The 26,835-nt window shown below is 40.8% G+C and overlaps 1 long non-coding RNA gene across 1 annotated transcript; it reads right to left on the bottom strand.

Annotated features, from left to right (window-relative positions):
* Positions 1–11,982: 11,982 nt before the first annotated feature.
* LOC134496229 (uncharacterized) lies at positions 11,983–15,909 on the bottom strand. The gene is made up of 2 exons (XR_010067884.1): positions 15,434–15,909; positions 11,983–12,198 (listed from the first exon to the last, which is right to left on the bottom strand). It is a non-coding gene; the product is annotated as an uncharacterized LOC134496229 (long non-coding RNA).
* Between the last annotated feature and the right edge of the window lie 10,926 nt (positions 15,910–26,835).

Raw genomic sequence — 26,835 nt, 5'->3', positions numbered from 1 at the left:
GGTATGTAAATGTTGTTTACCTCTATGTGTCTGTTGATGGCTGCTTTGTCTGAGTGCCAGGCTTCCAGGAATTCTCTGGCGTTTTTGGATTTGGCTTGGTTTAGGATGCTCACAGTTTCCCAGTTGAAACTATGGTTGAGTCTGTCCACATGTTGTGAGATTAAGGAGTTCTCATCGTGTCTTCTGACTGCTAGTTGGTGTTCGTGGATGCGCTCTGCTACTCTTCTGCCTGCCTGTCCTACATGGTGGCTGTTACAGTCTTTGCATTGTATGTTGTAAATAACTCCTGTTTTTTCTTCTTGGGCTATTGGGTCTTTTGGGTTGTTTAATTTGTTCTGAAGAGTTTTAGTTGGTTTATGTGCTATGGTGATGCCATGCGGTTGTAACAGTCTGTGGTGGTTTCTGAGGTATTTCTGATGTATGGCAGTGTTATCCTTTTCATAGTTTCCATTGGTTGGGTTGTAGTGGGTTGGGTGGTGAGGCACTTTTTGATGAAGTTGAGTGGGTATCCATTTTCCTGGAAGATGCTGTACAGATTATCTTTTTCCTTTTTCTGGTGTTCTGGGTTGCTGCAGTGTGTAAGTGCTCATCTGAATAATGTTCTTACACAGCTTCTCTTGTTTTGTTTTGTTTTTAAATCGTATGGCATAGCCTTCAGCAAAGGATCGTTACCTTGTCGTGGTGCTGGAGCTTGAGCACCTCAATGATGCCATGAGCTAAACCGTGAAGGGCCACCCAAGACGGGAAGGTCATGACAGAGAGGTCAGACTAAATGCGATCCCTGGGGAAGGTAATGGCAACCCTCCTCAGTATTCTTGCCGTGAAAACTAAATGGATCAGTACAACCAGAGATATGTCGGTATACCATCGGAAGATGAGACCCCCAGGTCGGAAGATGGTCAAAATGCTACTGGGGAGGAACAGAGGATGAGCTCAACTAGCCCCAGACGTGATGACGCAGCTAGCTCAAAGCCGAAAGGACGGCTAGCGGCCGACGGTGCTGGTGGTGAACGGCGAATCTGATGTTCTAAGGATCAACACACCATCGGAACCTGGAATGTAAGATCTATGAGCCAGGGCAAATTGGATGTGGTTATTGGTGAGATGTCAAGATTAAAGATAGACATTCTGGGCGTCAGTGAACTGAAATGGACTGGAATGGGCCACTTCACATCAAATGACCACCAGATCTACTACTGCGGACAAGAGGACCACAGAAGAAATGGAGTAGCCTTCATAATTAATAGTAAAGTGGCTAAAGCAGTGCTTGGATACAACCCAAAAAATGATAGAATGATCTCAATTCGAATTCAGGGCAAGCCATCTAACATCACAGTGATCCAAATATACGCCCCAACCACAAATGCTGAAGAAGCTGAAGTAGAGCAGTTCTATGAGGATCTGCAGCACCTACTGGACAACACGCCTAAAAGAGATGTTATTTTCATCACAGGAGACTGGAATGCTAAGGTGGGCAGTCAAATGACACCTCGAATTACAGGTAAGTATGGCCTGGGAGAACAAAACGAAGCAGGACACAGGCTGATAGAATTTTGCCAAGACAATTCACTCTGCATAACAAACACTCTCTTCCAACAACCTAAGAGACGACTTTATACATGGACTTCACCAGATGGACAACACCGAAATCAGATTGATTACATCCTTTGCAGCCAAAGGTGGCGGACATCTGTACAGTCGGTAAAAACAAGGCCTGGAGCTGACTGTAGTTCAGATCACGAACTTCTTCTTGCACAATTTAGGATCAGACTCAAGACATTAGGGAAGACCCACAGATCAGCTAGATATGAGCTCACTAATATTCCTAAGGAATATGCAGTGGAGGTGAGGAATCGATTTAAGGGACTGGACTTAGTAGATAGGGTCCCGGAAGAACTCTGGACAGAAGTTGGCAACATTGTTCAGGAGGCGGCAACAAAATACATCCCAAAGAAAGAGAAAACCAAGAAGGCAAAATGGCTGTCTGCTGAGACACTAGAAGTAGCCGAAGAAAGAAGGAAAGCAAAAGGCAACAGTGATAGGGGGAGATATGCCCAATTAAATGCAAAATTCCAGAGGTTAGCCAGAAGAGATAAGGAATTATTTTTAAACAAGCAATGCGCAGAAGTGGAAGAAGACAATAGAATAGGAAGGACAAGAGACCTCTTCCAGAAAATTAGAAACATCGGAGGTAAATTCCAGGCAAAAATGGGTATGATCAAAAACAAAGATGGCAAGGACCTAACAGAAGAAGAAGAGATCAAGAAAAGGTGGCAAGAATATACAGAAAACCTGTATAGGAAGGATAACAATATCGGGGATAGCTTTGACAGTGTGGTCGGTGAGCTAGAGCCAGACATCCTGAAGAGTGAGGTTGAGTGGGCCTTAAGAAGCATTGCTAATAACAAGGCAACAGGAGACGACGGCATCCCAGCTGAACTGTTCAAAATCTTGCAAGATGATGCTGTCAAGGTAATGCATGCTATATGCCAGCAAATTTGGAAAACACAAGAATGGCCATCAGACTGGAAAAAATCAACTTATATCCCCATACCAAAAAAGGGAAACACTAAAGAATGTTCAAACTATCGAACAGTGGCACTCATTTCACATGCCAGTAAGGTAATGCTCAAGATCCTGCAAGGTAGACTTCAGCAGTTCATGGAGCGAGAATTGCCAGACGTACAAGCTGGGTTTAGAAAAGGCAGAGGAACTAGAGACCAAATTGCCAATATCCGCTGGATAATGGAAAAAGCCAGGGAGTTTCAGAAAAACATCTATTTCTGTTTTATTGACTATTCTAAAGCCTTTGACTGTGTGGACCATAACAAATTGTGGCAAGTTCTTAGTGGTATGGGGATACCAAGTCATCTTGTATGCCTCCTGAAGAATCTGTATAACGACCAAGTAGCAACAGTAAGAACAGACCACGGAACAACAGACCGGTTTAAGATTGGGAAAGGAGTACGGCAGGGCTGTATACTCTCACCCTACCTATTCAACTTGTATGCAGAACACATCATGCGACAAGCTGGCCTTGAGGAATCCAAGGCTGGAGTTAAAATCTCTGGAAGAAACATTAACAATCTCAGATATGCAGATGATACCACTTTGATGGCTGAAAGTGAAGAGGAACTGAGGAGCCTTATGATGAAGGTGAAAGAAGAAAGTGCAAAAGCTGGCTTGCAGCTAAACCTCAAAAAAACCAAGATTATGGCAACCAGCTTGATTGATAACTGGCAAATAGAGGGAGAAAATGTAGAAGCAGTGAAAGACTTTATATTCCTAGGTGCGAAGATTACTGCAGATGCTGACTGCAGTCAGGAAATCAGAAGACGCTTAATCCTTGGAAGAAGAGCAATGACAAATCTCGATAAAATAGTTAAGAGCAGAGACATCACACTGACAACAAAGGCCCGCATAGTTAAAGCAATGGTGTTCCCTGTAGTAACATATGGCTGCGAGAGCTGGACCATAAGGAAGGCTGAGCGAAGGAAGATCGATGCTTTTGAACTGTGGTGTTGGAGGAAAATTCTGAGAGTGCCTTGGACTGCAAGAAGATCCAACCAGTCCATCCTCCAGGAAATAAAGCCAGACTGCTCACTTGAGGGAATGATATTAAAGGCAAAACTGAAATACTTTGGCCACATCATGAGAAGACAGGACACCCTGGAGAAGATGCTGATGCTAGGGAGAGTGGAAGGCAAAAGGAAGAGGGGCCGACCAAGGGCAAGATGGATGGATGATATTCTAGAGGTGACGGACTCGTCCCTGGGGGAGCTGGGGGTGTTGACGACCGACAGGAAGCTCTGGCGTGGGCTGGTCCATGAAGTCACGAAGAGTCGGAAGCGACTAAACGAATAAACAACAACAACAATGGCATAGCAGTTCAGTGTTCATGCTGCTTTTTCTTGCTGGGAAATCCCTGTGAGGTCCAGCAGCCAGATGTGTAGACTATTTAGCTGTGACAAGTCACGTTGCCCAGGGTGCACCATGAAGAGGCTAGTCTACATTGCACTGAGTTGGGCTGAGAGAAAGTGACTGGCCCAGGGTCACCCAGCCGGCTTTCATGCCTAAGGCAGGACTAGAACTCACAGACTCCTGGTTTCTAGCCCAGCACCTTAACCACTAGACCAAACTGGCTCTCTTGTGGGAAGTTGGATTGTTACTTTGGTAATGGAGCACTTGGTTGGTGTGGGTATCTTTCCTGTAGGCTTGTGCTTCTAACTTGCCATCATTTCCTCTACTGATGAGGATGTCCAGGAATAGTAATGTGTTGTTGTTTTCTTCATCCCTTGTGAATTTTATTCCATTAAAGATGTTGTTGATGGTTTTGTGAGTTTCTTCCAGTTGTTTCTTTTATATTATGACAAAAGTGTCATCTACATACTGGATCTATACTTTGGATTGTATGTGTGGGAATACTATTCTTTCCAGACGCTGAATTACAATCTCTGTTATAAGTCCTGAAATAGGTGATCCCATGGGTGTTCCTTTGATCTGTTGGTATATTTCTCCATCAGACTGAAAGTAGGTCGTAAGGCAGAGATTGATGAGGTCCATTATATTGGGTATTTCTATTTTGGTGTATTTGGCTAGGTCAGGTGTGTTGCGCAGAACTGCAGCCATGGATTCTTTCACTAGTCCCGGGTCTATGGAGGTGAAGAAAGCTGTTACGTCGAATGACACCATGATCTCATCTTCTTCTAATAGAAGGGACTCCTAAGTAAAGATATCCAGAATTTGGTACTAGTCAAAAGGGATGCATAATAGATTTAGATAATTCAAGATTTAGAAAATCAGAAACCCTATCTTCAACTGACAATTGCATCTTTTTCAAAGATATCTTTGGAAATGAAGAACCCCATAGAAATTCACAAAATAGTGCATTGAGTTTTTGGAAAATAGTCTATGGATATGTATATAGGAATTCTGTGCAAAATATACCATGTCCCTGGAATTTCATTTATTTTAACAGCATAAAGGTTAATGCTTAATGACTCCCATCTATCAATGTCCAAAGAAACCTCTTTATATATCTTATTCATATTCAGTGCAAATATTTGAGAAATATCACTTGGGATAAGAATACAAAAATAATTGATTAATTCCATACATAACGAAAATGATAATCACTTAATATATGAATAAACAAGTCTTTACCTATAGTCATCAATTCTGAGTTAGATCAGTTAACAGAATATCCTGCAATTTGACCAAAAGCATTAATCAGATATATCAGAGCCAGAATTGTAGTGTGAGGTTAAGAGGTAAACACTAAAATATCACCAGTTTATATTCTAATAAACTATGCAGAAACCCATGAATATTATCTTGTCTTATAACATAAGCTAAGGGTTCCAAACAAATATCGGGGATCAAGGGGAAAAGTGGACATCTTTAGCTAGTACTGTTATAAACTGAAAAAGTACCATTAATCTTCAATTTGGATTGGGGGCCTCATAGAGAATCTGGACCCACTTTCTAAACCTTTTAGGAAATCAACATTTGGCTAAGGTAATATACATATATTGTCTGTACATTTTAGGGAAAGGGTTAGATTTGCACATTAGTCAATAGCTATCTGAATACAAATCAGATAATGAATACAAGTCCATAGTAATTAAAGAAAGAAAAACAGTAAAATATAAAAGAAAAATAATACATGACAAAAGAAAAGTTTAGAAAAACAAAAAGAGAAACCATAACGGAAAAAAGAGCATTTCACTTCCAATTGACATGATCATCCTTCTTTCTGTAATAAATCTCTCTTTCACTGTCTCTCTAAAACAAAATAAATTAAACAACAATCAAAAGCCCTGATGAGCACCCAGCCACAAGACCCCCAGAACATGCCTTCTATTCCCATAGCCAGCAGGGCCCTGTTTATATGCTAGCTGGCTATTACCACACTTCTTTCTTTCTTTCATGTAGCATCCAAGAGGCAGCAGTGGCAAGGGTCTTTTCCAGAGGCCACAGTTGGGAAGTGTCATCTCCATGCTTCTAGACTGCCACATGCATTGCACCATGTCACTGCCACAGTGAGTATGTTACTTTCCTGCTGCCATTGCTGCAGTCCCTCCACTCTACCATTCCATTCCTGGATTTTTTCAAATATCTTTTCTTTCCAGCTGGACACTCTGCTTGTAGCGAAAAAAAGATGGGGTTGGGAAGATGAATATATATGTAAACTTGAGTTCCTGCCAAAAGACAAATGGGCCACCCACCAGCATCAGTGTTGCAAAACAGATGACCGCCTTGCCCTGGTTTCAAATAAACTGACACAGCATTAGAAAAAAATGGACTCTACTCTCAAAATCAGTTAGTATCATCTGATCAAAGAGGTCCCAAGCCAATTTTGAACTGGCGCAAAGTCCTTATGTGGACGTGTCCTAAAACTATAGTAGCAATAAACTCTAAGGTAGGACAAATATTCATTCATTAGATCATAAACACACAGCTGGACTAGTCAGACCTCAGGAGCTCCAATAATGTAGCTTTATACACTTTCCTTTCCTCACTTCCCTCCAAACATACCTAAGAATCACTTCTAAGCTGAGAAATAAAGGTCTATTTATGAGAAAACCGTACCCCCTGAGATCAGATTGGCCCTGACCTTGCTGGCCTTTCATGAAGTGTTGAAGGTCTGGATGTGCTGCAGGGCCTGGGGTGAGGAGGTTAGATGGTCCATTGAGGGGTCTCTGTTAATATTTGGGCTGGGTTTATCCTCAGTGACTATTGTAGTTTTTTCTTCAAAATCTTTGCTAATACTGGGGGGGGGGCATTGTTTTAATGTGTTAATTACCAAAAGTTGCATTTGCAAAATGGGTGGCCATATAAATTGATTAAACAAGCAAGCAAGCAAAGGTGGGGCACAGTAATAAAGTTCAAGGAAATTATGTCTGTTTGGCTGGTGCTCTCAAGCCAAACTCATACAAGTGATGTGTGCCATACCTAATATAAGGTGAGAAGTAGCAGCAGGTAAAAGGACTAGTATTACCCTCTTCTTTATATTTCCATCAGTGTCTCCAGAGAGTCAGTAGCACCAAGACAGCTGAAAAGAGGGGCAGCATAGGTGTCACAGAGGAGTTGTTTTCTTACAAACCCAGAGAGCAGCTTGTACTGGCAGCATACACCAAGCAGCTCCTGTGGTTAGTTACCTCCCTGAACGCCTCAGCACTGTCAGAGGTGCTAATACTCATCTCTTTGGGGATACTTCAGCCCAGCTGCCTTCACTACCATGTCACAATCAAGCAGGACTCACTTCCACGTGCAAATGGCAGTTGAAAAGACACAAGGAGGAAAAACACACCTTCTGAAGGCAGCCAGCAACATGGCTGACAGCATGCTGGAAGGAGGCCACAGCTGCTTGATCCCCAGATGCAGTCCTTGGGCACTGCAGGAGAGAGGGAAACGTCATTCCAGGGAGCAGCAGAGCCTCTGTAGCTGTGAATGGCTGCTCATCTCCTTCACCAAAATCTTGTCTGGGAGAGGTTTTCGGGTATTTTTTTATAGAGCCAAGAGATTAAGGTTCATTACCTTTTCTACTTTTCTACATGCTGATGCCGAGAGATGTGTGACATTGGCAGTTGCTTAACTTTTCAGTTCAAGAATAAGGTATGCAAAAAGTTGATCTGGGAGTCACATATTTTTCTCCCCCCTCACTTTTTTGTTCTTCTTGCTTATATAACAATTATATTTTTCCTATCTTGTCTGTTTCTCATATTTATTTAGCTTTTACATGCCCTTAGTTTCTATTGTTTCTTTTTCACTATTGTTTCCATTGCTGTTTTCTTTTGTTTTGTTCTGCATTTTGATTGCCGGATGCCCACTCGTGACTCCTGGCATCTTCTAGTGCCAACCAGCCCCCACTGAGGCAATGAAAAGCCTGTCCTCATTATGATTTTTTCAGCACAGTAATGGTTGGGTGATTCTGGAAAATGCTAGAAGTCATGAGTGGGATCCTCCTAAGTGATGCTGAGACGGAAAACAGCATTTCTACTTCAGAGTGTATCTGAATTTCACAGTGGTCTAGAGCCACACAATAAAGTTGCTGTGGTTGCTTAGCTACAGACTCAGGCTGCAACTGCATAGAATTCCCTAGGAGTAAGTGCTACTGAAATCCACAAGATTTTCTCTGAGTAGATGTAGACAGGATTGCACACTACTAGTTGGGCAGTTTCTAGAATGAGGCTTCTTTTTCTCATTCATGTCTGAGTTTCTATGCTTACTCTCCTGCTATCCTTTTCCTGGGGAGAAATACACAGTTAAGTATAAAAAGATTCAGTCTAAAAAAAGCCTCAAACCCTAAAAGCTAACCAACAAAACACGTTTATGTTTTTCTCTGGTCCCCAAATAATAAGGCACAAAGTGCCACTGACTGAGCTGTGATGCTGGTTATAGCAAACACCTTTTAGTTTTCTCAATGTTTTTCTAAGTTTCAAGCATATGGGAACCTTTATATGGTTCAGATTTTTGCTTCTGGTAAAATTGGGTGGAAATTCTAAAGCCCATACAGACAGGCAGGCCAATGCCAGCACAGAAGTGTGTGCAGTCAAAGGTCTTTTCTCCGTGGGTATATATGTGAGGGGATCAATAGGACACTTCTATTCCACTGAGCAATTCTTACTGAAGCATAAGTGGCCTGATTAGAACAAAGGCTATTTTTTGGTGGAGCCATTTATTATCCTATAGTGCTTGACTCAATGTAAGATATTGTAGCAATAAATCAGCTGCAGCAAATTATTTAATGATGCATTAACGGTAGATTTTCACACATAGTGCAGTTCTTTAGCGAAGCTTGAATGTGTTTTTCAAAAGCTTCATATATCCCAAAAGTACTGGGGCAAAGCCATTCATCACTGGGACGTGTGGAGTTTTTGTGTTTGCTCTTTTTATTATATTAAAACCCTCAATCTACATGTGTAGCACTAAATAAAAAGTCCCCAGGAGTTTTTTTCTACACCGCATTCCCAACCCTCAGCAGGGCTGCTTTGCCAGACTTGTCTGGCTCTTCCCACCTCCTTTCATTTTGCAGAAAGAAGATAGTTCATCCTACTCAACTATGAACATCAGAGTTGACTCTGAACATATATGAAATTATCTCCAGTTGAGTCAGCTCATTAGTCCCTGCACAACAGAATGACTAACTTCAGTAGCTGGTCTTTCAGGCAGCCTTCCCAAACTGCTTCTCTCCAGGTCTACTAGACTACAACTCCCACCATTTTCTGCCAGCATGGCAGGGGACGATAGATTGGTAGTACAGCACCCACAGAAGATACAAGTTGGGGAAGGTTATTCTAAGTTGTGAAGCAGGTTTTTTCCCCAAGCCTGTTATTCAGGACTCTTAGATGAATTCCTGATGCTGACTGTGTGATCATATGATAAACATACGGTATCGTATCTATTCAAGTCATAGATTCTTCTGCAAAGGTCCGCGTGGGCTGGCCCATAAAGCATTCTCATCTGAGGTCATCAAAGACTAACTGATATGTTTATCCCTTCAGGATCTGAAAATATATCCTTTTCCCTCCTTTACAGAATATGAAAGCTTACTCTAAAATTAATCCATATATTACCATGATGTCACCACAAGACCATTTGTTGCTTTGGCTGCAGCACAGTACGCATGGCTTCCTTTCTAATTTCCAGCCAGTAGCTCTGCTTCTGCCCTCTGGGCCAACAGATAACAAGTTTGCTCCATCTCTTGTGTGACAGTCACTCACATATTTGAAGATTGCTATCAAGTCTCCTCTTACTTTCTCATTTCTCCAAGCTATACTTTCCCAACGCTTCCAACCATTATTCATTGGACTTGATCTCCAGACACCAACACCCCAGTCAGTCTCCTCTGTGTACACTCTGGGTTGTTTAACTGCAGCACTCAGTTTTGACCAAAATACTTTATCAATGCAGCCGAAAATTGCATCCACTTTTTTACAGCTGTATTGCTCATTGCAATATAGAGTCCATTTGTTGTGTTAGGCTTGCAGGGATTGGTCCTATTTCTGAACACATACAGTTCCAGAGAAAATATTTCATTTGTGCAAATTCAGAAATGAGTTCATGTCCAACATGCCGAGTCTTGCAATCCAATATTTTCTTAAACACAGCTGTCTATTTGAATCATGACTTTTCATTCTGTGTGTGCAGAAAACCCAGCCAGGATTTCAGAGTTATGAAGGAAATAAACAAAATAAGGCTTGGGATTGGGAAACAGTTTATTCTTCGGAAGCATGCAGTAATCTCTGATGTTTCATGGGAATATAGATAATAACATGGATAGTAAGTTGTGACCTTCATATCACTAGTGTCACTGAAGCACTATTCTATGATTTATCCACAGATGTTTAACACACAAATGTCCAGTACATTTTGTACACAGGGGCATAAGGAACCTGTTGAATCATACCAAGAGTCAGTATAATCCAGCGTTTTGTTCCCAGAGTGGCTGGACAAATGTTTCTGAGAAGCCCAAGGCAGCCCAGGAAGGCAACACTGGTGTATATCACTATCTGACTCCCAGCAATGTATTGCCTCTGGACTCAGAGAGTCACTGAGCTCTTTGCTATGAAAAATATATTACCTCAGGTGTTCTCTCATTGTCTTATATGTTGGAGACCCAGAAGGAAAAAAAATGAGGAAAACACAAGAATACTTGGATACCTTATTGGTTTGATAAATCAACAAGAAATAGCAATAAGAAGATTCCTTTGATTTAATCACAACAACAGGTTTCCAGGGAAAGCAGTAGTGAAGATAGAAGAAATGTAAACTGCAGCAAGAGGGCTAAAGGGTAACTGAGCATGCACAGAGGAGAATGGGAGAACAGAAATGATGGAGATCTCAATTTGAGATAAGTGATGGTCACAACTTATTCCAGGTTGCAGAAAGTTTTGTCATGGAATTGTTAGTCTGTTTCTGGTTGCACCTTCCTGCTGAGAAAATCTGAGGATCTTGGACCTCAGATTGGTTTCCTGGGTGGATCCTGCCTTGGAATAAAAGGTGTCCCAAGCCTGGGTTACCCCAAAAATGGGGGAAACCCAAAGTCTTTTATATATATACATACATACATACATACATACATACATACATACATACATATTGTAAAAAAAATTAGAAGTCTGGTAGCACCTTTGCTGACTAACAAATTTTATTAAAAGACATAAACCTTTGTGAGCTGCAGCTCTCTTCATCAGATGCGTAGAGTGGCTAGACTGATGTAGGATTTAAATTTGGTTGAGATGAGAAGGAAGGGGGAAAGATAAATTGGCTATGTGGATGCAGGTTACATGTAAAACAGATTGCAAGAATCTTATCAATTAACAACTGTTGTTTGTTAAAAACTTGTTGAGACTTTCTGAGATTGCTTGGACCCTTTTGATGAAGGAGCTATTAATCACCCCTCCTTTCCCCCCCAAAAAAGCCACGTTGAAATCTGCAATGGATTATCTTGGAAGGTTGAATAATCTGATATTTCTTTGTGCTTGTTTTGAGTCCTGATAGCAAACTTGGGTCCATTAATTATTTTGTTCAAAGTTTGTCCCATTTGCCCTATGTGGAATATGAGAGGGCTAGAGGGAAGAGTCCCTTAGAAGAAATTGAGTCTGAAATTGACCCTGATAGTCAATAAAAGAGTGGGAAGAGCAGTACTGGGGTACAACATCAAAAACAACAGAATGATCTCAGTTTGAATCCAAGGCAAACCATTCGGCATCACAGTAATCCAAGTCTATGCCCCGACCACTGATGCAGAACAAACTGAAGTTGACTGGTTCTGTGAAGACCTACAACACCTTCTAGAACTAACACCAAAAAAAAGATGTCCTTTTCATCATAGGGGATTGGAATGCTAAAGTAGGAAGTCAAGAAATAACCGGAATAACAGGCAAGTTCGGCCTTGAAGTACAAAATGAAGCAGTGCAAAAGCTAATAGAGTTTTTTCAAGAGAACACGCTGGTCATAGCAAACCCTCTCTTCCAACAACACAACAGACGACTCTACACATGGACATCACCAGATAGTCAATACCGAAATCAGATTGATTATGTACTTTGCAGCCAAAGATGGAGAAGCTCTATACAGTCAGTACAAACAAGACCTGGAGCTGACTGTGGCTCAGATCATGAGCTTCGTATTGCAAAATTTAGGCTTAAATTGAAGAACGTAGGGAAAACCACTAGACCATTCAGGCATGACCTAAATCATTGTTGTTGTTTATTCGTTTAGTCGCTTCCGACTCTTCATGACTTCATGGACCAGCCCACGCCAGAGCTTCCTGTCGGTCGTCAACACCCCCAGCTCCCCCAGGGATGAGTCCGTCACCTCTAGAATATCATCCATCCATCTTGCCCTTGGTCGGCCCCTCTTCCTTTTGCCCTCCACTCTCCCTAGCATCAGCATCTTCTCCAGGCTGTCCTGTCTTCTCATGATGTGGCCAAAGTATTTCAGTTTTGCCTTTAATATCATTCCCTCAAGTGAGCAGTCTGGCTTTATTTCCTGGAGGATGGACTGGTTTGATCTTCTTGCAGTCCAAGGCACTCTCAGAATTTTCCTCCAACACCACAGTTCAAAAGCATCGATCTTCCTTCTCTCAGCCTTCCTTATGGTCCAGCTCTCGCAGCCATATGTTACTACGGGGAACACCATTGCTTTAACTATGTGGGCCTTTGTTGTCAGTGTGATGTCTCTGCTCTAAACTATTTTATCGAGATTTGTTATTGCTCTTCTCCCAAGGATTAAGCATCTTCTGATTTCCTGACTGCAGTCAGCATCTGCAGTAATCTTTGCACCTAGGAATACAAAGTCTTTCACTGCTTCTACATTTTCTCCCTCTATTTGCCAGTTATCAATCAAGCTGGTTGCCATAATCTTGGTTTTTTTGAGGTTTAGCTGCAAGCCAGCTTTTGCACTTTCTTCTTTCACCTTCATCATAAGGCTCCTCAGTTCCTCTTCACTTTCAGCCATCAAAGTGGTATCATCTGCATATCTGAGATTGTTAATGTTTCTTCCAGAGATTTTAACTCCAGCCTTGGATTCCTCAAGCCCAGCTTGTCGCATGATGTGTTCTGCATACAAGTTGAATAGGTAGGGTGAGAGTATACAGCCCTGCTGTACTCCTTTCCCAATCTTAAATCAGTCCGTTGTTCCGTGGTGTGTTCTTACTGTTGCTACTTGGTCGTTATACAGATTCTTCAGGAGGCATACAAGATGACTTGGTATCCCCATACCACTAAGAACTTGCCACAATTTTTTATGGTCCACACAGTCAAAGGCTTTAGAATAGTCAATAAAACAGAAATAGATGTTTTTTTCTGAAACTCCCTGGCTTTTTCCATTATCCAGCGGATATTGGCAATTTGGTCCCTACTTCCTCTGCCTTTTCTAAACCCAGCTTGTACATTTGGCAATTCTCGCTCCATGAACTCCTGAAGTCTACCTTGCAGGATCTTGAGCATTACCTTACTGGCATGTGAAATGAGTGCCACTGTTCGATAGTTTGAACATTCTTTAGTGTTTCCCTTTTTCGGTATGGGGATATAAGTTGATTTTTTCCAATCTGATGGCCATTCTTGTGTTTTCCAAATTTGCTGGCATATAGCATGCATTACCTTGACAGCATCATCTTGCAAGATTTTGAACAGTTCAGCTGGGATGCCGTCGTCTCCTGTTGCCTTGTTATTAGCAATGCTTCTTAAGGCCCACTCAACCTCACTCTTCAGGATGTCTGGCTCTAGCTCACTGACCACACCGTCAAAGCTATCCCCGATATTGTTATCCTTCCTATACAGGTCTTCTGTATATTCTTGCCACCTTTTCTTGATGTCTTCTTCTTCTGTTAGGTCCTTGCCATCTTTGTTTTTGATCATACCCATTTTTGCCTGGAATTTACCTCCGATGTTTCTAATTTTCTGGAAGAGGTCTGTTGTCCTTCCTATTCTATTGTCTTCTTCCACTTCTGCGCATTGCTTGTTTAAAAATAATTCCTTATCTCTTCTGGCTAACCTCTGGAATTTTGCATTTAATTGGGCATATCTCCCCCTATCACTGTTGCCTTTTGCTTTCCTTCTTTCTTGGGCTACTTCTAGTGTCTCAGCAGACAGCCATTTTGCCTTCTTGGTTTTCTCTTTCTTTGGGATGTATTTTGTTGCCGCCTCCTGAACAATGCTGCCAACTTCTGTCCAGAGTTCTTCCGGGACCCTATCTACTAAGTCCAGTCCCTTAAATCTATTCTTCACCTCCACTGCATATTCCTTAGGAATATTAGTGAGCTCATATCTAGCTGATCTGTGGGTCTTCCCTAATCTCTTTAGTCTGATCCTAAATTGTGCAAGAAGAAGTTCGTGATCTGAACTACAGTCAGCTCCAGGCCTTGTTTTTACCGACTGTACAGATGTCCGCCACCTTTGGCTGCAAAGGATGTAATCAATCTGATTTCGGTGTTGTCCATCTGGTGAAGTCCATGTATAAAGCCGTCTCTTAGGTTGTTGGAAGAGAGTGTTTGTTATGCAGAGTGAATTGTCTTGGCAAAATTCTATCAGCCTATGTCCTGCTTCATTTTGTTCTCCCAGGCCATACTTACCTGTAATTCGAGGTGTCATTTGACTGCCCACCTTAGCATTCCAGTCTCCTGTGATGAAAATAACATCTCTTTTAGGCATGTTGTCCAGTAGGTGCTGCAGATCCTCATAGAACTGCTCTACTTCAGCTTCTTCAGCATCTGTGGTTGGGGCGTATATTTGGATCACTGTGATGTTAGATGGCTTGCCCTGAATTCGAATTGAGATCATTCTGTCATTTTTTGGGTTGTATCCAAGCACTGCTTTAGCCACTTTACTATTAATTATGAAGGCTACTCCATTTCTTCTGTGGTCCTCGTGTCCACAGTAGTAGATCTGGTGGTCATTTGATGTGAAGTGGCCCATTCCAGTCCATTTCAGTTCACTGACGCCCAGAATGTCTATCTTTAATCTTGACATCTCACCAATAACCACATCCAATTTGCCCTGGCTCATAGATCTTACATTCCAGGTTCCAATGGTGTGTTGATCCTTAGAACATCGGATTCGCCGTTCACCACCAGCACCGTCGGCCACTAGCCGTCCTTTCAGCTTTGAGCTAGCTGCGTCATCACGTCTGGGGCTAGTTGAGCTCATCCTCTGTTCCTCCCCAGTAGCATTTTGACCATCTTCCGACCTGGGGGTCTCATCTTCCGATGGTATACCGACATATCTCTGGTTGTACTGATCCATTTAGTTTTCACGGCAAGAATACTGGGGTGGGTTGCCATTACCTTCCCCAGGGATCGCATTTAGTCTGACCTCTCTGTCATGACCTTCCCGTCTTGGGTGGCCCTTCACGGTTTAGCTCATGGCATCATTGAGGTGCTCAAGCTCCAGCACCACGACAAGGTAACGATCCTTTGCTGAAGGACCTAAATCATATCCCTTATGAATATACAGTGGAGGTGATGAATAGATTTAAGGGATTAGATCTGGTAGACAGAGTGCCTGAAGAACTATGGACAGAGGTTTGTAACATGGTACAGGAGGCAGCAACTAAAACCACCCCAAAGAAAAAGAAATGCAGGAAAGCAAAGTGGCTGTCTGATGAGTCTTTACAAATAGGTGAGGAAAGAAGGAAAGCGAAAAGCAAGGGAGAAAGCGAAAGATATAACCAACTGAATGCAGATTTCCAGAGAATAGCAAGGAGAAATAAGAAGGCCTTCTTAGATGAACAATGCAAAGAAATCAAGGAAAACAATAGAATGGGGAAGACTAGAAATCTCTTCAAGAAAATTGGAGATATCAAGGGAAGATTTTGTGCAAAGATGGGCATGATAAGGGACAAAAAAGGCAGGGAACTAACAGAAGCAGAAGAGATTAAGAAGAGGTGGCAAGAATACACAGAAGAACTATTTTGTTTATTTATTATTCAAATTTCTATTACCTATACGTACCTGATAACCATGATGGTGTGGTCACTGACCTTGAGCCGGACATCCTAGAGAATGAGTCAAGTGGGCGTTAGGAAGCATTACTAACAACAAAGCTAGCGGAGATGACAGTATTCCAGCTGAGCTATTTAAAATCCTAAAAGATGATGCTGTTAAAGTGCTACACTCAATATGCCAATGAATTTGGAAAACTCAACAGTGGCCACAGGAATGGAAAAGGTCAGTTTATGTTCCAATTCCAAAGAAGGGCAATGCCAAACAATGTTCAAACTACTGTACAATTGCACTCATTTCACATGCTAGCAAGGTTATGCTCAAAATCCTACAAGCTAGGCTTCAGCAGTATGTGAACTGAGAACTACCAGAAGTACAAGCTGGGTTTTGAAGAGGCAGAGGAACTAGAGATCAAATTGCCAACATTCGCTGGATCATGGAGAAAGCAAGAGAGTTCCAGAAAAACATCTACTTCTGCTTCATTGAGCAAAAAATTATTGAACTCATATACATCAAAGAGTTTCAGGCTATCTCAAAAGGTTTCCACAAACACAATGGTTTTTGACACATTACAACTGTTAATTGATAAGGTACTTTAATCTGTCTCACATGGAACCTGCATGACCACCCTGTCATCCCCCTTCATCCCCACCTCACCCCAGTTTAAATCCTACACCAATCTAGCTACTCTATGCATCTGATGAATGAACTGCAACTCACAAAGACTTGTAATAAAATGTGTTAGTAGAAAAAGTGCTACCAGACCCTTCTGATTTTTTGCCACCACAGACTTAAGATGGGTCTCCTCCTACAATGATAAAAACTTAAGTATCTATAACCTGTGTTATTATGTACATGGACATTTTTGCCATGAGGAAGGTAGGAACCCCATGAGTATTGGCAATTGTAGCAGTGGCCTACTAACCATCAGTTTGTAAGATGATAGCATGCCAAGGATCTTAGCTCTATTATCCTGATCTGCTAGATTGCCCTTGAAGAGAGTTTTTCTTGTACATGAGTATTTTCTACCCCAACTCTGAAGTACTATATTCCATCATATCATTCCAGAACCTTACATGACTAACTCAAGAGTGACTTCACTGAGTAGGTGAGTTTCAGGTGCTATTTATTTATTATTAGATGTATATCTCATTATTCTGTTTGAATAAATGTATCTCATTTTTTTCATTGTTCAATGAGTTCCACCAGAATGTACAGCTTTGTGTTTGAAATAAGTTGTGGGTTCTGGTTTGTATATGTCAGCCAAATTGTTATAATAGAAGATCTACAACATAGTTGAGGTTGCAAGCTGAAATCAAAAGTGGAATTTTGAGGAAGTCACATGGATGCTTTCACTATGCCATAGTGGGTATAGTGAGTCACAAGCACCAGTTTCACAGAAACTGCTGGAACTAAAAACATAGATTTTCTCAAGACAGTAATGAGGATTAGGGCTTCCAGATGTAGGCTGCAAAAATCTGGATAACAACTAATGGCAGATTGCTGCCATTTAGTGGTTGTCCATATTTTTGCAGCTCAATTCTAATAATCCAATTGAGGTTGGAATTACCAAAAATAAAACAACCTAGTCAGTTACTTGCATCAATAAAAACTTACTGGGCAGAAGACGAAAGTGCAGACTCTAGAATACAAAACAACAACAAAACTTTCCCCAGATCTAAGTATGTGGCAAAAGTGGAAGCAAACTGCCAAAACTGAAATGTACTCTTCTGAACCTGCATTCCTTTTTTCCATTCAACACCAGCCCCTAGAACTGTTTTTTTTCATTTTACACTCTTGGTTCACAGTGGTCCACCATTTTTCCTCCTTTCAAGATCCCTCTTCAAATATTGCATGTACTTTTGCTCACATACCTACAAGTACAACAATGAGCAGAGACTCCTCCACTTTTTCAAGGACTCCAGAGGCCTTTCTGACCCTTTTGCTACTCTTCATAGCCCTGCAAATTCTGTTCTGAGCTTCCCGCAAAGTGTACTGCCAACCCCCATCAAGTTGTCCTAATGCGCTTGCAAAGATTTATTTGCCATTTCTTCTTTTTGATGGGTTAGGCGTTGATATTCTTTAGCACTCCTGATTGTCAAAAGCTGAACCTGAAAGGCCAAGATGAATATGCATGGAGGATGTGCTTGTGATTACCAGAGCAGATCAAAGGCCCAGAGCTGGCATTTGGATCTTGATTTATGCTGACCGTCACCAACTACATCAAGTTCAGGTACTGGAAAGGAAGTCAGAACAATCAAGTTTTGCCTCACTCTTTTCCCTCCTTTGTTTTGGCAAGTCTCTGTGTTCTCATAAATGTTTCTCAAAACTGCATGTAATTTCTGAAGCAGAAGGGCTACTTCAGCCACAAACTGTTTCTAGCAACTCCAGGATGCTCAAGCCAGCCACCTGATGTTTAAGTGACCTTCCCTTCATTAGTATTCAGTGACTATCTGATCTGAGCCTCCCTTGGCTGCCTGGGTGTTGGTGAGCAGGTGGAAAAATGACCAGTGGAAAATGAATCATTAAGGCTGCTACAGAGAAAAGATTGATGCAATTAATTTTTCATTATGTATAGGGTCTGTGGATTATAATCAGTTTGGATTGTCCCTCCTCTGAGACACAAGTAGAATGCAAATAGGATTAGAGTAAAAGGAAATGGTGTTTTATGATGCACAACAATATTCAGAGCAGCAAAAAGCAACTTCAAATCAATAGGAAAGGTAACAAATATGTTATTAATATATGCAGGGGTGAGTCTGATATGAAGCGTCATGTATATGAACTATTGTGACATCCTAAGCCTCAGTTAATTAGCAACCAAATAGGATCAAGCTAAAATGCAAAGTATCAGTTTTAGACCAGGAGTTGCACCTCATCCCTTTAAAAAAAACCCTGTTTGTTTCCATTAATGCCTTTGCATGTAGCTAAAATGAAATATGACTGCACAAAGTGATTAAGAATCACTTGTTGGAAAACCATCTTCCCCAGCATTTTGGGTTGAGGAAAGATGATTTTAAAAACACATGCTTTTCTTTGTTTTAGCAAATCATGGTTTGATCTTTTCATCTGAGTTCTTTTGAATCTGAGCTGTGTAGGACTTGGCTACTCTAACTGTAGTTAAGCTTGAAATAACAGTATCCAACAGTGCCAGAGCTTTGATTTCTTCTCCTGCTATCATACAACTTTACATAATGCTGAATGCTCCTCCAGTATTGTCAAGCAATTCTGTTCATTCTCTTTCTGGCATATTATCCTGTTGATTGTGCTGAATTGTTTCAGAGATAATTTATGGATGTCATGGTTGACATGGACATGGTGACAGTAGACTATAATAAAACAAACAACACCTCCCTCTATTCTCTCCTCTCCTTCAAGAGGTCATTTTCCTAAGTGAAAAATGAACGAAGTGGAAATCTGAAGCAGGAACTGAAATGGACTTTCAGCTTCATTTAGTGACTTCCTGCCTATTGGATCTCTTACTCACATAAGAATTATGATGGGGCTGGATATATTTGTAACACTATTCTTTTGAGGAGTAATGGAAAGTAGCTAGCATGGGATTACTCAGTTTCATCATTAAAACAATGTTGAACAGTTCAGTAGTCTGAGAGAGTGAAAGACTAAAACTTGTCCACAGCTTGTTATGAATATGGGGTAATTGCTTATAATACCAACATATAATATACTGGTATTTATTGCTTATTGATACTATTTAAGATTTTATTGAGTTTTAACTGTTTTTATTGTGAACCGCCCAGGGTCCCCCGTGTGGGGGAGATGGGTGGTGATAAAAATATGATAAATAAATAAATAAATAATTGGAACCCGAAAATTCCCAACTGTCCAATCTGTTCCTACCACCACAGGTTTGTTATGGTGTATACATGGCCACCCATTTCTTAGCTGTATCAAGTTTAGTTTATAAATTCTTTAGGGAAACATATTTGAAAAGAATGCAAAATTTACTCTGATGTAGAAGTGAAACATTGTACTACAGCCACTTATTGAAAACTTAAGTCCTTTGTTTTGCTCTGTTCCTGGCTGCCTGTTATTTCTAGGTCTAATTCAAGATGCTAATTTTGAAAATAATATAGGGCTTCAAACTATGGGTTATTCAAGGATGATCAGCTGTTCTTCCTCTAAGATAATCAGAGAAGCCTTGTGATCTATGCTGCTGGAATTGGACATTAACTCTTCTAAATCTCAGAAGGCCCTTGGTCTGGGAAATTTGCTTCCTGGTGACATCGATCTGCAAGTTTATTTCTTCCTCGCTGGCATTTAGTATATTGGAGGGAGAAGCTATCACTGGTGGTCCTGACCTTCCCATGTATGTATTTATTTATTTAAACTATTATGTAACCCAAGAGTGGCTTACAAGCTAGCCAAAGCAATGGCTTCTTGGATGGTTGTTGTCTGCTGCCTTTCTCTTAGGGATCTTCCCTACAGAGCAGTAGGTGATAATTATTATGTCTCTCTGAACAGCTTGTTAGCTGGGGAAAATTAAAATAAATAGCTTATTAAGTCATTCTGACAATTGATCAGCTCTCTAGAAATGAAATCAAACCTTTGGAAAAATATTTGATAATTGCATGCAAGCATATCTACACATGGTTTGCATATATGGGAAATGTAGATTGGAAAATAGAAAATTTTAACTAGAAATATAAACCAAGATAGATTTTTTTCTTTAAAACATAATATATGATATGGATTTATGGCCTATATCATACTTTTTCATCCTGATATGGATCTTGTGTGAACAGTATACATCAAGGGAAAAAGTATGAACTATGGCAAGCCAGGATGACTCTGAAGACAGGATTGGAAAAACTACAAAATGAGACTCTGAAGGGCAAAATGAGGGCAACAAGAAAGGAGAAATTGCTCAGATGAGGTGAAAGGTATTCTTTAAAAACATTAAAATCACACCATAAAGAAAAAAGGCTGTTGTAGCACTGATAGACTGATAGCTTTGAAGGGCAGAGGTGAGCCTGTTACACTTCAGAGCCCTGGGTTGACTGAAATTGGCTTATAGACTTTCATCCCAATTTCCCAACCATTAATGATTTCATTTGGTTCAGTTCTGCCCTTATTCTCCTTCGAACACCTTTCCTCTCTTTGTTCTTTTCCATATCCTGCTTCTTTCAGAGCATATTTTTTGCAATTACTTTCATGCTGATAATGAACTGATCCCTTTTTCTTTAACCCAAATGCTCACACAGATACAAAGCCAGATGTCTTCTATAAAGACAAAAATTCTTAAATAATAGCAAAATCCAACTTTAAGAGTCATTAGTAGCTCCTCATTTTTAAATGAATTCTCAAGGAAGATGGTAGTTTTTCTGCTTAAATATTTTTTTCAGAAGACATAATCACCATTTCTCTTTGCATCAATGACATTAAAGCTCAGTTTCAGTTTACTACACTCCAGCCAATTCTGCTAATCACTTCACAGGTTCACCAATGTCATTGCTACTGGTGCAAGATGAATGTTGCTTAATTTTAGGAAAACATTTGAGATTTAATACATCTATCAGATTAACTATATGTAAAAAGTTAGATAACACATTTTGAATATGTGATCTGTGTGATCTGTGTACTTGGAAATTAGCTTCCCCTCCCCCCCAATTTATGCTTTAGTCCTGTGCGTGTTTTATCTAAACTGAATTGTTTCATTCAGTAGAGTTATATACTTCCAATGATACAACATATCATTAGACAGAATAAGACTGAGTTCAGTGGAGTAAGGAGTATTTAGGAGTAAGATACTAGGATTAGAGATTGTTTCTTTAGGATTCTAGCCTAAACTTTATTTAAAAAAAAACAAAAACATTTGCATTTCCTTGACTTTAGGAAATGCAAATATTGTAATAAATATTCATATATTACAATAATTATATTATTGTAATATATGAATATTTGTTTTACCACTTATCTCAGCACAGCAGAAAAGAAATACAACTTTAAAATGCAGCACAACTACTAAAATCAAAACATAAATCACAATTATCTATTTAGTTCTTCTGTTGCATGTAGTCCTATCTGGGTTGTAAGCATTTTTCATCCTGAGATGGCAGCAAATGTTAGAGTACTGTCAACTAAGGAGTGTCAGCTGGCAGGGCCCAGGATGAGGGCCTTTTCTGCCATGGTGCCCACCCTGTGGAACATCATTTCACCTGAAATTAGGTTAGCCTAGACCCTGCTGGCCTTTTGCAAGGACCTAAAAACTTGATTTTGTGGCCAGGCGTGGGGCCCTGGTAAGTGATAGAGCCCATCTCTTGGCTTTGTTGATGGCTATTTTATGATCTTGGTAGCTATGTGTTTTTATTTTATATTATGTATTTTATTTGTTTTTATCTATTTTATTGTAAGCTACCCAGAGTTACATTTGTGAGATGGGTGGCTATATAAATTAATCAATCAATCAAACAAACAAACAAAAATACTGTATCAGTTCTGGGGAAGATAGGAGATAGACAGACAGACAGGCAGACAGATATAATTAGTGTGAACAATAGGATAAGAACTGAGTAAGAATGTGAAGTTTCCATACAAGATCAAATGGACTTTAGGAAGAAAGAAAAGCTTCTGTCTAGGCCTTACCAGTATATCATGATTAAGAGATCTAAGAAGCCAGGATAAAGGAGGGCAACAAGGAGTTTGGGATAGCATGTTTGGGAGAGGGCCTCTAACTGGGATCAAACTAAGGTGAGGACATTTAAAATAGAATGTTACTACTAATTACAGCTTAACGGTGCAACATTTTAATAGAGAGGTGGTGATAATAGTTCTTTAATATTTGGAGCTCATAGTAAAGAATACATCAGGCCAATTACAAATTCTTTTTAAAGAAAATAACTTTAGAAAAATATAGAATATAAACCTGAAAACCAAGATACACTACAAAAAGCAACATTAAATGGAACAATCCTTAAAGTTAAACACACACACACACACACACACATACATATGCACACACACACACACACACCAGAAAAAGAAAAGGAAAAAAAACCTAAAATCCATCCACTTTATATATTAAACTTATTAATAGTCATTGGCTTACACATAAATACCATGTAACAATAGTATAATTAAACAAGATATTGTAAAATATCATAAAATCTCTGCCAAAGTATTTTGCTTCATCCTTTGCAAAATATTGCTTCATCCTTTGATTAGTGGAGAATATTCCTTTTCCAGGACAGGTAAGTTACACTTTTCCAAAAGCCATTCTTTAACATCTGGAATAATATCATTTTTCCATTTTTTCAATAAAATTCTTTTAGCCACCCCCACCCACATGCATGATACATCCATAGTTCCTAGGCAAATTGTGGATTTGGTACACTTCCAAACTATGACATGATGCCATTCTTTAATCCTTGCAACTCATCATACCCTCTCTGATATCTCCAGAGCTCAAATATTCACAGCTTGTAATGTCAGCAATAGCTTCTTGCATGTGAATTTGGCTGGAAAGTTTTAAAAAAAGACTACATTTTCTACTTCTTTTATCTCCTTTTATCTTTGTCCTCCAATGGGCATTTTCCCTGAAATTGGAATATTTCAAAGGAAACTACATCAGGCACCTAAAGGCTTGACTTGTAGATGACATCCTGATTGCTGAAGAATCAAATGAACATACAGAAGCAAAAAATACAATAATCATACACTACAGTCTTTCTTTCAATGCTACAGAATGAAGAACATCAAATTAAATCCAGACAAAATGAAACTTGAACAAAGACAGGTGACCTACATAGGTTATATGCTGTCTCTTGAAGGACTAAAACCTGATCCTAGCAAGGTTGAGACAATTTAGACCATACCCCAACCCTGCAAAGGAAGTGGCTGGGGTAAACTGTTTCATGGGAATGATGAAGTTTCTTACAAAATTCTTCCACACCTGGTAACTGAAACAGAGTGGGTGACAGGACAGACTATAAAGTGGGGCTGGTCAGGCCCACAGCAAAAAGCATTTGATAAGTTTAAGCAATTAATCACTGATGACTAAAACTTTACCATCAGGAAAGCATCTGGAAACTGAAGACACATACTTTAGGCAAGGTACACCTGATGCCTCCTTGAGTGATAATGGATCTCAGTTCACCCATAACAAATACAGCATATTTTCATAGCAATTAGAACCGATCAGCTTACTTTCTCCATAACATATTCACACCGAAATGAAAAAGTGGAGTCAGCCATTAAAATGGCAAAGAAGCCTGATATTTGTTTGTCCCTCCTGCAATATACACCATACATATCATCACAAGGATATATATATCCACCAACAGCAGAAACTGAACAGTACTGGAAGAACATATGGGAGAAAGAGAAGACACATAGCACCAGTGCAAAGTGGCTGCAGGACCCAAGAGCATACCACAGAAATCTCCCAGAGCAGGAACCAGTCACCATCATAGTAGCAGACATCCAACAGCAGATCAAGAACACGAAGAGCTGGAGAGCACCTGGCCCGGACATGATCCACACCTACTGGCTAAAGAAACTGACAGCAGTGCATGAACGCCTAGTAGCCCAGATGAACCAACTGCTAGCAGCAGGCTCCCACTCAGATTGGCTAAAACAAGGAAGGACAGCGCTGATCATGAAAGACCCCAACAAGGGAACAACACCATCCAACTACTGACCAATAACCTGCCTCCCACAACATGGAAAGTCCTATCAGGCATCATAGCCTCCAAGCTGCAGGACCACATAGGCCAGTACATGCGCACAGCTCAGAAGGGCACTGGGGACAACACCAGAGGCTCCAAACACCAGCTGCTCATAGATAGAGCAGTCACCTGAGACTCAAGGTCTAGACAGACCAATCTGAGCACAGCCTGGATTGACTACAGGAAAGCCTACACCTCAATGCCGCATGCATGGATCTGTGAATGCCTGGCACTATACAACATCAACAGGACACTCAAGACCTTCCTCAAGAACTCAATGGGACTGTGGAAGACAACACTGGAAGTCAACTCAAGGCAGCTTGCACAAGTGGCCATCAAATGCGGCATATACCAAGGTGATGCACTGTCCCCACTGCTGTTCTGCATGGGCTTGAACCCCCTCAGCCAGATTATCACAAGAACTGTATATGGATACAAGTTCAAGAGTGGAACTACCATCAGCCACCTCCTCTACATGGATGACATCAAGCTGTATGCTAAGAGTGAACGAGACATCGACTCACTGATCCACTGGACACGGATCTACAGTGAGGACATTGGGATGTCATTCAGACTGGAGCAGTGTGGCCAGATGGTAGTAAAGAGAGGGAAGGTAGTTAAGACTGATGGGGTGGAACTACCAGCAGGCCACATAGCAGACATACAGACCAGCTACAAGTACCTTAGTATCCCACAGACACATGGGAAGCACGATGAGGAGGCAAGGAAGGCAGCAACAACCAAGTACCACCAAACGATAAGACGGGTCCCAAAGAGCCAGCTCAATGGGAAGAACAAGATCCATGCCATCAGCACGTATGCCCTGCCAGTCATCAAATACCCTGCCGGTATAGTGATCTGGCCCAAGGAGGACATGGAGGCTGCTGATGTGAAGACCTGGAAGCTCCTCACAATGTATGGAGACTTCCACCCCAACTCCAACACCCAGAGACTGTATACCAGGCAGAAAGAGGGAGGGTGGGGTCTGATGAATGTCCAAGCCACTGTCCTGGATGACACCCAGAGCACCAGAGTAAGATGGCACCTAAAGATGAGCTGTTGAGAGAATGCCTGAGGCAGCAGCAGACGTGGAAGGAAGATCAAGCAGAGGAAGTACAGCATATGGGCTAGACTCTCCCAAGTCCAGATGGGAGATTCCACAGATGGTTGTGGAGAATGACAGGGCTAAGATCCTGTGAGACTTCCAGATCTAGACAGACAGACAGGTACTGGCCAATCAACCAGACATCATGGTAATAGACAAGGACCAGAAGACAGCGGTGGTCATAGATATAGCAGTGCCAAGTGACAGCAACATCAGGAAGAAGGAGTATGAGAAGCTGGAGAAGTACCAGGGCCTGAAGGAGGAACTAGAGAGGATGTGGAAAGTGAAGGCCAAAGTGGTCCCAGTGGTGGTAGGGGCACTTGGGGCTGTAACCCCCAAGCTGGGAGATCTCCAACAGATCCCAGGAACAACATCAGAGCTCTCTGTCCAGAAGAATGCAGTGCTAGGAACAGCCAATATACTGTTTTTGCTTTTTAGACTGCCTGTCAGGGGAGATGGGCAGTGATATAAATTTAAATAATAAATAAAAATAAATAAAAATACTGCACAGAACCCTCAAACTCCCAGGCCTTTGGTAGAGGACCTGAGGTTGAGGAAGACACATACCACCCATAGGGGTGAGAAGGGAATATATAAAAAATATAATCATATATAATCATATATATCATATATACATCATCACAAGCCCAAGTGCAGCACAAACCCTGATCAAACATAGTCCCCAAATATTTCTACCAATGGCCAGAAATCTATTATATTCCTGAATTAATAGAAAATTGTAGAGAAGAAGTAGCTCATAGTTGCATTGTAAAGTTCTATGGCAAGAATTTCCTGGATACTTGCCATGGTACAATTGACTAGGCTTTAGGCTCATATTCAGTTTAAGGCTGTCAAACAATGACATGGCTAGATAAGAATCTTTGCTGCATACTAGGAAGAAGCCACTAGAACAGTTGATTGCCTATGTCAACATGCACACATAATCCCAGTTTTATACCCTTTGTAATTTAATTATATCTCTTCTATCCTTCCATGATTTCAGGACTTATTGACCTGAATTTCTCAATTGTGAAGGTAGACTGAGATGACATTGATTGTTGATACAACTTTGTCCTGAGAAATGCTGGCTTTTA

The sequence above is a fragment of the Candoia aspera genome, chromosome 4 (genome assembly GCF_035149785.1).
Source record: "Candoia aspera isolate rCanAsp1 chromosome 4, rCanAsp1.hap2, whole genome shotgun sequence".
NCBI lineage: Eukaryota > Metazoa > Chordata > Lepidosauria > Squamata > Boidae > Candoia > Candoia aspera.
This window is presented reverse-complemented; position numbering and strand designations above follow the sequence as displayed.